The sequence below is a fragment of the Argiope bruennichi genome, chromosome 11 (genome assembly GCF_947563725.1).
Source record: "Argiope bruennichi chromosome 11, qqArgBrue1.1, whole genome shotgun sequence".
Taxonomy (NCBI): domain Eukaryota; kingdom Metazoa; phylum Arthropoda; class Arachnida; order Araneae; family Araneidae; genus Argiope; species Argiope bruennichi.
Genome location: NC_079161.1, coordinates 2,509,873 through 2,521,793, shown reverse-complemented (window position 1 = coordinate 2,521,793; position 11,921 = coordinate 2,509,873). Strand labels below are relative to the sequence as shown.

Below are 11,921 nucleotides of genomic sequence, written 5' to 3'. Positions count from 1 at the left end.
AAAAGAATATTTGCAAACGTTAAACGTACGTCAAGACTGTTTTTTTATTCCCTATAAAGAGCCTTCTGCAGCATTTTTGCCTCTTTGGCTTTTCTAGATGCATATTCTATTGAAAAAAGCAACACGTTATGTATAATCTAGCCATGTAATTTGTAGATGATCCATAGAGATACTCTGTTTATAAGAGAATATAATGGTTCGTAACTATGCATTCATTAAAATCTTGAAAAATTAAAGTACGTTTTAGTGGACTTAAAATATTTATGATTATAAAAAAATGATTAAATACATACAAATACTATCTACGCAAAAGACAATGCAATTACTTGAATATTAAAAAATATATTTTAATACAATATTGATTATATGATTCTAAGCATGTTTGTAAAAAAATCATTAGAGCTGATTGCATCAAATGTTTTACATTAAAATTATGAACATTGCTTATTATTTGTAATTGTGTCTTATTCATATTTTATTTAGAAAACAGTAGAAGCAATGAGGGTTTCGGGGGAGGTCATATTATTCATTTAAACGCGCATCAGATGAGTGAACATTTTTAATTTACAACAGGAAATAATTGAAAAAGTTTAATTTTTTTAACTGGAACAATGTAAACTTTTAGAGAAATAATTTAGTCAGTTATTTTCTTTCAGAAAAAGAATCTTTTTCAAACGTTTTGATACTTTTTTGTTTACTTTCATTATATATTCACTAGAGTATTGTCTTGCTTTTGTAATTTTATGTATGGGTTTATGACAAGTTACCTTTATTTTCAGAAATAAAATAAATGAGATTATAAAGGAGATAACTTACATGATTCAGATTTAGAATCATCTACAAATGAAAAGTCATAGTTAAACCATTTTTTCATCCATTTCCAGAGAACAAGAATTCGAAGTGCATAAAAATTATTTCTCATTAAATAGCTGTAAGCTTGGAAATGAAAATCTACTCTACCAGATAAATGCTTCAATGAACTCACTGAGAAATCTAAATAATTTGTATGAATCTGTGGTTCCTTTTTAAGCGTAATACTAATTATAGTAGAAGTATTTAAAAATGGAAAAATTAGAAAATGAGAAATAACAAAATCCTATTTATAATAGTGAAATGGTTTCTTGATGACAAGTCATTATGAAAGCAATCAAGACTGCTTTCTCTCCTCAGTTTTATCACTCTTCAAATGCTTTAATTTTAGGTAAGCTTACTCCTATCTTATTCAGTGAAACATATTATTTTCCATTAAATTAGAGATGGATTTCTCTGTTTCTCAAAATTGCCACGCGAGAATCTCATACCAGTTTATTGTAATAGAGGTGTTAGAAAACTGTTTCATTAAAATGTTGCCTCAAAATTATATCAATTTCAGAAAACGAAACATAATCATTTGAGCATATCTTTTTTACTTAAGACTGAAGGAAACAATAATGTATACACACAGAAAAAGGCTAAACAAAATTTAAAAATGCACTTTGCTAATAATTATACATTTTTATTTCTAATCGTAAAAACAGTAATATAAATTTATATCTTAATTAATTTCTATATTTTATTCTTAATATTTTTATGATTCATTGTAATCAACGTCAAGGAATCATAGAATCAAATTATTTTCAAATTCAATTTTAAGTAGCGCTACACATGTGGAGTTAATTTTGTATTAATCGATTCATGATAATTAAATTCTGAAAGTGTTAAATTGCGCAATGGCAGCGATAATAACTTAAGTTTGAGAATTTCTGCACATCAGGAAATGAGCGGAGATTCGATTACAAAATTACATCTTTACAAATACGAAACCAATCAAGTTAAATAAAAATGTAAAAAATAGGCAATTTCGCCCCTATAAATCAAATGATGTTTTTACCTATATAATTCGCTTGAGCTGTAAGAAAAATTATTTAGTATAAAATTAATTACTTGTAAAATTTTTCAAATAACACGATTAATATTTTGAGTTACCTTCAATTTTCTCGTCATAAAATCAAAATACACATATTTTTGTGGCTGAAAAACAGTATTTCATTTACATACTTTTATTAAGACTCATCTGGATGTGTAAGACTAATACGCCTTTTTTATTCAATGCTATGCGACTTAAAATTTCAGAAGTACCTCCTTCCTAGACAAAGCATGCGCAAAGTTTACAAAAAATTTGCCAAAAGAATGCGCCGTTTTTAATATAAGTCGTGCGTCGCAAAATCACTTCCCCTAAAGTTGCCTTTTTAAAGAAAAAGATGTTCAAGGCATTATTCAAGATCACGAAATATTTATAACTTAAACTAAATGTTGATGCATTTAAAAGGTGAAAATGAAATAAATGCTAATTCAGTGTAATTTTATTACTTCCTATTAAGTTACTACTTTATATAATTTCAGAAAGAACAAAAAATGGAGAGTTCCTCTCATCTTAGAAAGAGTAAGGAATTTCAAATGTTTCAAAAATCTGAGAATTTCAAGGCTTTTCAAAATCAAGATCAAAGTTAAAGAGAGCTGTTCCCTTGTTTAGATACCTATTTCTTTTCCTTATACCGTGTTTTCGAAATAGTGATATGTTTGGGCAAATCAAATGGCATCATAAATTGAAATTATTACATTTATAATATACAGAAAAATTTTCTCGAGCTCTGAAACTTAATAAGGAATGGTATTGCTGATATTTTATGTTTATTTTTTAGAAATCTTTGAGACAAATAATAAAAAAACGCATACAACTTACTTGGTGAATTTGAAACATCTGAAAATAAACACATATAGAAACTTCACTACAAAAGAAAAGAGTAAGAAACAAAGGAAATTTCTACATTTATTCTTAAGAAGTAAATTTTAAAATGTTTAGTAGTGATGAAACCTGCTTTTTTTTTTCTATTTGTCATGGAGTTTTACGTACTGTGTACTTGAGTTTCCAGTGGTTGCATAATAATACGGTTCCGTTAAACGACGATGATACTGTAATGGTGAAACTACAGTTTTAATTCCTTTATATGAATTCATTTTTGCATTAAAGGCTTCTTCTTTTTAATTAATATTTCGTTATGCTTTTATTTGCCTCCATACATATGATTCAAAAATATTATACTAAATTCTATTATTTTGAATAATCACAAAATTACTGTCGAATTTCGAAGAAAAACGATTTTAAAAAATGCATCTTTGATTGTTAATTCAGATGATGTATTAAATTTTTCCTTGCTTTGCCTTTTCAGATTAGAGCATCAGATGGAGCATTTTCTCGAAACCCATTCAATACCGGATTGGTTGATGCGAAAGTGAAACAGGCATTTCAAATGAACTCGAAAGTTTCAAAATATTGAAGTATGCGATTCCTTCTGAGGTTATATTACAGATACTACGTGTATTTATCAGCGTTGCTAACTCAGAAGAATAAGCCCCTGAGTATAGAAAAATGGTCTCTCCAGAGGTGTTCAAGAATGTGTAGCAAGATCTCTATGAAAGAAAGAAAAAGGAAATATTTCGATTTGTTTCAGAACCATTTTTGTTTACTAATATGGCTGTGTTATTATTTTTTATAATGCAATGGATGCAAGTCTCTAGTGTTTATTTTGTAATTAACTTGCATTTAACAGTACAAATATGCATTTATACCGAAACTCGGTCATTTAATTTGAATATTTAGGTTTCTAAAACGGTTCAATATTCTAAAACCTTGCCTTCCAAATGTGAATATAATTTTTTTAATGATAAAAAGTCTTTAATTAAAGATTTTTACATTAAAATTCGCAGTGAGACATTGATGCATTTATTTATGCGTTTCGAAACGCAATTCGAATGGAATTAGAAACATTTGCATATTGCACTTGTCTTAATATATAAAAATAGTTTAATAATACAAATGTTACTTAGCTAATAAATTTTTTGATAAATGTAATTTTAATTTATGTTATGGTGTTAAGCCCTTGTTGTGGTGAGTGGGCATTCTTGAGTGTATGACCTAAGCTAGTGGAAGCTTAGGTCCTAGTAGGGCCTTCCAAGTAGGACAAGTCAGTGATAAAGCACCAAACTAAAAGTAACATCTCCAGATTGAGCTAATACCTCCATCCCGTGGAAAAAAAAAATGTTTAGAAATTTCAAGAAGCAAAAACTGGCCCGACATTACTCAAATGACACGGGTTGGATAGGCAGCGATAGCGTAGAGTAAGCTCACTTAGGCGGTCGTCGTTTCTTCTAGGCTTAGAGCCGAAGAAGAAAGAATTTAAATTTTTTTCTTCAGGTGGATTTATAATATATTCTTGAATTCTTTGCATTTGTGTAAATTTTCAAAGTAGCTTTTGAAAAATTAAAACTAAAGTTTAAGGTTACAAAATCCCTATGACGTCTTTCTAATGAAAGTGACTTCTCAATTTAGACTAAAGGAGCACGGAAATTCTGTATTTTTCTAAAATGTATTATAGAAATTGTTTTGATTGTTCAGCATTCAAATGAAATCATTTTGTTCAGAAAAAAAAATATTGATCTTAATATTTAGCTGCAATTTTAAATTCCCAACTATCCTTCAAAATGTAGATTTTTTTTTAATTCTTATTTACAGATTCTTTAGATAAAAGGTAATTTTGAGTCATTTCATCCTAATTTAAAATTTAATATAAATTTTTACTACTATGAACAGAGAAGAATGAAGATATTTAACAGCATCTTATTTCATATCTGGCATTTAAAAGAGAAGCGTTTGAATGCTTCCTTTATTCACAGGTTTATCCTATCCTTAATGGTAAAATATGCAAAAGAAATTGAGAGCCAGTCTCTTCCTAGAATTTTTCCCTACTAAAGGAAAAAGTCGTATCATTTTTCAAACATGAAAGTGAATAAAAATTTGGCAAGGAGAAAAATTCATTTTAAGTTGTTGTTTGTAAATAATGTTTCATTCATCATCGCGAATAAAAATGTAAATAACTTAAAAATTGATTTTTGAAGCAATGTGTCGGAGTGTAAAAGCAATGAAACCAGCCAGTAGAACAGGAATAGCCCAGAACAATTTTTGGGGGTATGTTGAACTTTTTAATCAAATAATCGTGAAATTGAAAAATTTTTATTTCGAGGTACCTTTATCAACTGCTTGAATTTAGATGAGAAACGAAAATGAAACATTTTTCCGCATATTTGGAACTTTGGGTGTTGTTTTGGAGTGTGTGGAATCAGCCAGAAGAATTCATGATATCTGAATACAGGAATAGAATGAATGCCGCCTCTCATGACTATAAAGTTTTCACTGATTTTCAAGGTATCGCGAGCAACTGCATTTGACTTTATTGTATGTAAAATCCGTGCCAATAAAATGTGTAAGAAGTAGATAACAAAAGTGCGTTGCAAAATTAAACCAGTTACTTAGAATAATTTAAGGTAATTTAAGTACTTTCGTTATTTTCAATAACGAAAGTTATTCTTGTTTTGAATAAAATAAAATGACACAACTTTAAGATAAAAGAATTAAGAAAGAAAGAAAAAATTTAAGATTAAGAGCATTTTAAAAACGCTGTTTTATATTTAATTGCCAAAAATTAATCACATAAATCATAAAAAAATACTATTTGACTTACCATTTGCTGTTCAAAAAAGGTAATTTTAATACCGATCTTGAGAGGCATTTCTTTGCAGTTTTTATATGTCATTACTTACTTATTTAACAGTAATTCTAATGAATTATTAAGTAATTATTAAATATTTGGTAGATCAAGATTCAACGTCTAATTGAACATTTTATTCTATAAAAACGAAAAAGCTCTAAAATGAATCATTTAAAAACTACGTTTTTTTTTTTTTTGTTCCTTTTTTGAAAAAGTGTTCTGAATTAAGAACTGTAGAGAAAAGATCTCAAAGAAAATAAAATACTTCTAAATTTTTCGTCAGTACTGTCACGTTTCACGAGGAAATTCAAAATTAAACTTTTAAACTATTAGAAAAATTGAACAATAAAAAAAAATCCTTAATCGCTTAGAAACAAAAGTTCTTAGTCAACCGAACTCATTCGGAAGCGTCAACCGAATGAGCTGAACTAATAAGCTCTTTGCGCACTGTGGCAAATCCGACTCGGGCATCGAATTTCTGCGTTTTTAATTTTTAATATTCAATTCAGTGAAAGTATAAAGTAGTGTAAAAGTCATTTAAAACGCTTCAATATCTTAAATGTCTTTACATTATTATAGTCACTGAAATAATAATAAATGTCCCCAATAGAATGCGACATCTAATTAGGAAGTAAATTCATAGCTGAAGAGTTAAGAGTTAGCTACTGTACCGAAGAAAAATTCGAAATGATTTCAACGCTAATCATTTCGTATTCGCTTCGCGAGACATGCAACATGCAACGAATGCTGAGATAATACTGATACCATCGCAAGAAAATTCGGTACCGCCGCATATGCCCACCAATTTCTTTGTATTTTTGAAAAGGTTAGAAAATCTATGGGCTGTGAATCTTCAGAATTACTTTGAAAAGTTGCCATATGTATGTATTGTCAAGTGTAAAGCACCGCCAGATGAAGTTTTCTTCCGTCATTCGGTTGCCATTTCTGACGCATCCTTTAAACGGCGAATGGCATTTCTGAACACGAATTACTTTCAATGCTTTCTTGTTTTGTGCTTTCTACCTTCTCTAAAAATTTTTACATTGATTACATTTTAATTCATCTTGCCTGCTAGAAATTGAATATCCATGAATATGAGAATAGCGAAAATGAGTCGATTAATGAATCTGAAACTTGTGGTAATCAGGTACTTTATTTGTTGGACAACAAATAAGGCAACTCATGACTCACTGAACGCTGACAAGAATAATCCCGAAACAGATCTCGTGTAACATCTAAGCAGCTCATAGATGCCATTTAGATTAGCTGAAATAATTCAAGTTAATGTTTTATTTATATATATTGAATTGTTTTATATGTTATTTTAATCAGCTTTTAGGAATCTTATTGCAAATGATTTCCTTAAATGTAAGTAAAAAAAGCAGGTTTTCTGAATAAATTAAAAATTAAAACTAATTTATTGAAAATTAGTTGCATGGTTATAGAAATTTCCATGATGCTTAATCATGAAAAGATAAATTCTAAAAGGTTTGCTAGGCGCCTTAGTTCAAAAGAAAATGTTGAGCTAGATTACAAAATATAAATTGTAATATATATCATCATTTTAAATCATGTCATTCATCACAAAATCAACGCATGCAATTTCCGTAATTAAATAAAATGCCATTTCATCGCGTATGAATAAAGTTTTCTCCTATTTTTGCAATAGAGTGGCATCTCCCCATACTTACTATACATAGGATCTGTGAATTAAAAAATAAATAATGCAATGAATGAAAGAATAGCGAAGATACGCATTTGTAAAAAGAAAACCATAAACACCTGATTTTACTCATTAACAATTAAATTCATCTTGCTGATTTTCAGTATTCATTGCTATGCGATTTTTATTGTTATTTATGCGTGGATAATGATTTTTCAGTTTGAAACTATTCAAAGAGCAGTTGTGTAAAGGGTACTAAAATATTAATTCTTCAAATTCAAATATTAATTCTTAACATTTATACGTATCATTAATAATAAAATGGATTAACATAACAACTTCATTTCAAAATTATATTTTTAATACCCCCTTGCATTATTATAGCCTTCTTCTATAACATAAAACAGTATCGGATATTTAATAAATATTTTTTAATTCTATTTCTAAAACCAGTTAATGGATTATTGCCTGACTTTTTCCTCGAGCCATTACGAACTCGAGCACGTCGTCACCAGATATAAATATTGAAGGATAATTCAACAGATGTTTATATGAAAGATCGTAATAGAAATTTCCTTAAGTCTCAGATTAACTTAATGCTTTAATATTTTAGTATGTTCGGAGAAGTCACTTTGAAAAATTGTCATATGAAAAAAATCAGAATGATTCTCAAAATTAAGATGATAAATGTTTTAATCAAACAAACCTACTTGGGAAATCATCACCTGAAATGTGAATAAAATTTTCGGGAATTATCATTTCTATTTGTTTAAAGCTTAAAAAAGTTCTGCTGATGATAGAAAAAAAATAAAGGAGAATTATCAACAAAATTTTCTTGCTTTGCCGTAGGTTGATAGTAACACTGTGAATTATTTACTTATTTCTGCAAATAATCAAAAGATTATTTGATTTTTCAAATCAAATAATCTTCTAATTATTTGATTTGAAAAATCAAATTTTTGATTTGAAAAATTATGATTGTTGACTGCAATCATAAAATACTGTTCGTAAGACTTGAATGGGACGAAACAATATAGAAACTATATGCATTCGAAAATCTCTATAATAAAAAAAAATTTTCAAGTATCTATAACTTTTATCAAAAAAATAGTTTCTGATACAGTAAAAATTTTTTATTCATTAAACTGAAATCTTGGTATAAATAATGTATACATTTTGCAGTCGGCCATTGCCTATGGGTTTCCTTCATAATGAAGGATATAAATATAATAGGCAAAGGATGAGCCTGATGTATCGAGGTGATCACATTTTTTTTAAAATTACAATAACGATTTCCGATAACGACGAACGTAAGTTATGAGGAAAAAGCATGTAAAAAATAGGAGGGAAGCATTCACAAACTATCCACCATAGTTTGAAGCTATGATGCGTAAGGGATTTTACTGCACTTATAGTACTGATTATTTTTAAAATTGATTATTTTGAACTCATGATTGATTAATGATTATTTTGAAATCATGATTGATTAATGATTATTTTGAACTCATGATTGATTAATGATTATTTTGAAATGCTACTACAAAACATTATTTTCAAAAAGATTATATGAAATACTTTATTCATAAAGAAATGAAAAATTATCTTTGTTCTCTGTATAAAAAAAAAACATTAAATTGGAAAAATTAACAATTTAAAATTGTGAAAAGAAATTGCGAAGCATTAAGAAAACGATGAAAAATATATTTCTGCATGTCGAAATTCCTTTCAATGATTTTCCTATTCGATATATATATATATGTAAAGAGAATTAGAATTATTTTAGTATCTAATTAAATCATACACATATTCATTTCCAATATATTATGTCCCAATAAAACTTTTATTTTACATTATTCTTATAAGTGAAATTATATTTTTTATGATATATTATTTATGTTCCTTTGTATTCTAGTTCACTTCATCATTTATATTTTATCTTATTATCAAGTGTTTGTTTGTTTGTTTCTTATGGCACTTGCCACTGACAAGCCCGCTGTTACGAAGACAGCGATTTTAAGCCTGAGGGGGAACGTCTCTTATTTTTTATAGCAGCGCCAACTAGGGCCAAGAGTACGACTTTGCCACTCACGCATCATTCATTCGCTTGCACAACCCCTTTTTACAGAAGGGCACATTCACACATCTCACAGATAGAACAACAGAAGAACAACCACGCCCAAACCGGGACTCGAACCCGGGACGCCCAGATCACGGGGAAGACGCGCTACCCCTATGCCAGGACGCCGGCTATTATCAAGTGTATTACTTTAATAGGAAATGTGCGTGACATAAAGAACTTAAATAGAAGCTAGAAAATTTTATATTTTTCGTATGAATACATGACCGAGTATATAAACATATTTCATAAGTATCAGGTATTTGACAAAATAGATGATATTTTCTGTCATTATTATTTAACGTTTGTAATCTGAATTTTGATTCGATGTTTGTTTTTATTTATTCGTATTAAAAGATGCAGCTCGTTAAAAAATAGAAACTTTATCTACTATTGACAGAAGACATTTAAATGTTTTAATTATTTTATTTTACTAATTGGATGTTTTTTCTTCCATAAACATTATCCCGAACTTTTAGAGCTAGGCCAATTTTTCAAGTATTTCTATGAATAATTCGTTTCTAATTTTGGTTTTTGTTTATGAATACATACAGATGGAGGGAATATTAAAATCGGTGCTTCATACGAGAAACTGAAACTAAAAATAATAAACAATCGGCATTTGAAACTAAATTGACTTTAAAATGTATGTTGTTTTAAATAAATAACGATCACATACGAATCGCTCATCTGAAATAACAACTCACTCCATTCTGTTGTCTGTGAAGTTCTGCGAGGCGCATGTTTTAAAACTCTTTCCTACCTTCTGAAATACGGAACTCGGAACAATTCATTACCACTTTTCTGTGGAATGTCAATGCAAGCCACGTCACCTTAGTGCCGATGAAAGCTTATAAAGCAAGGGGTGTGTTAATGTAATCAAATCGTGCAGACGTGGCGATAATCCTTTACTCTCTCTTCGCTCATCGAACTAAGTTTTTTCATCGCTCATTCATAATCTTTACAAGCCAGCTTTTTTTTTGGGGGGGGGGGTGTCAGGTTGAGGATGCATCCATTAGAATTGACATAGTGAAACGAAAGTTGAAACTCTGATTAGAAAACAGTAGAATGAGGCAAGCTGAGACTCAAATTGGGCAACTGAGCACATAGCAAATGGAGTGCAAAAAATTGTATATTAAATATTATACTCAATTGAAATGGGTAACCTTTCATATCGACAACGGATGCTAAATCGCCAATGCTAAGAACTAAATAGGCTGTTTAAGTGTATGAGCAAACACAGCCTATAAAGTCTCATAACATATGAAGATAAATAATATAAAAACAAAAAAAAAAAGAACTTCATGTGAAAATGACATTTTATTTAAATTTTAAGCATAGAATCTTAAATGAGTGTTACTTAATGGCACTATTTTACCTTAACTGTAATCTTACTTTTTGGTAAACTCTGAAGACGTAGTGAGAAGTTGTGCCAAGCACTGGATTTCAACCAAATTGAGATTTTTATAAAAGATCTATGAATAATGTATATGGCATTTTTTTTTTTTGCTTATATTGTTGCGACATTCCTGAGCGCGTAAAGCAAAACGTGACCATATGACTGAGCGGTAATGAAATAGTTTAATTATCTGAAAACGTATATCTTAATATGCATTTATTGAAACAATTCTAACTTACCGTATTCAATGTTACCTATATTAAGGGTAAAATACCATTAGATTAAGAAAAGTGCGCTAGGCTATCTAAATAAAACATTCAAGTAAAATGACGCAGTTGTTTTGAAATACGAGAAGTAATTTTACTAAAATCCAAAACAGCATTGAAAATTCCAATATTATATAACTAAATAAAAAATCGTAATTAAGTGAAAGGTGTAGTTTATATTATTAAAAATGTGCGATCCAATTGGAAAATGGTAAAAAAAAAAATGTTCAGGTAAAACATTCTAGTAAAATTAAATTATTTTGAAATATCCAAAAGCACTTTACTAAAGCCAAAATATCACACAATAAAAATTTTAATATAGTATCTAAATATAAACAAAAAAATTAATTTTGGCAATTCATCTATATATGCATATATGTGTATATGTTCATCCCGTATTCTTTTGGACAAGAGAAAGAGCACCGTTAACTTTTAAAACTGCAATGATTGTGAAATTTTGCCACTTCTCTACAGTAATTTGAAAGGTCATTTATTTTAAAAGAAATATTTTAATATGGTCTTACATTTCATTTGCAAGCAATTACAGATGACCAAAGCCAGTCAATCAAATGATGTGGTTAAAGAAAGGTATGTGTAATATATTTTATGCGAAATTAGTTTTTATATTAATATCATTACATTAATATAATTATTGGATATATTTGAGTTCCGAGAAATGCCGGGATATCCATTGGCGACTAAATAATGGAATAATGTTGCATGTGAGGTAGTTCTTGAGCTTCGTAATCCCTGGTATTTCCACTTGTCAATAATAATGAATATTATAGCACAAGATTTTTCTTCCAGAATATTTACATAAGCAATATTATAATTTATCATGGTTTTAGAATTAGTAAAAACTTTAATTGCTTCATGTTTTAGAATTAGTAAA

General features: G+C 28.8%; 1 long non-coding RNA gene across 1 annotated transcript; it reads right to left on the bottom strand.

Annotated features, from left to right (window-relative positions):
* Nucleotides 1–816: 816 nt before the first annotated feature.
* LOC129957599 (uncharacterized) lies at nt 817–8,855 on the bottom strand. The gene is made up of 3 exons (XR_008782787.1): nt 2,723–8,855; nt 1,871–1,888; nt 817–837 (listed from the first exon to the last, which is right to left on the bottom strand). It is a non-coding gene; the product is annotated as an uncharacterized LOC129957599 (long non-coding RNA).
* Between the last annotated feature and the right edge of the window lie 3,066 nt (nt 8,856–11,921).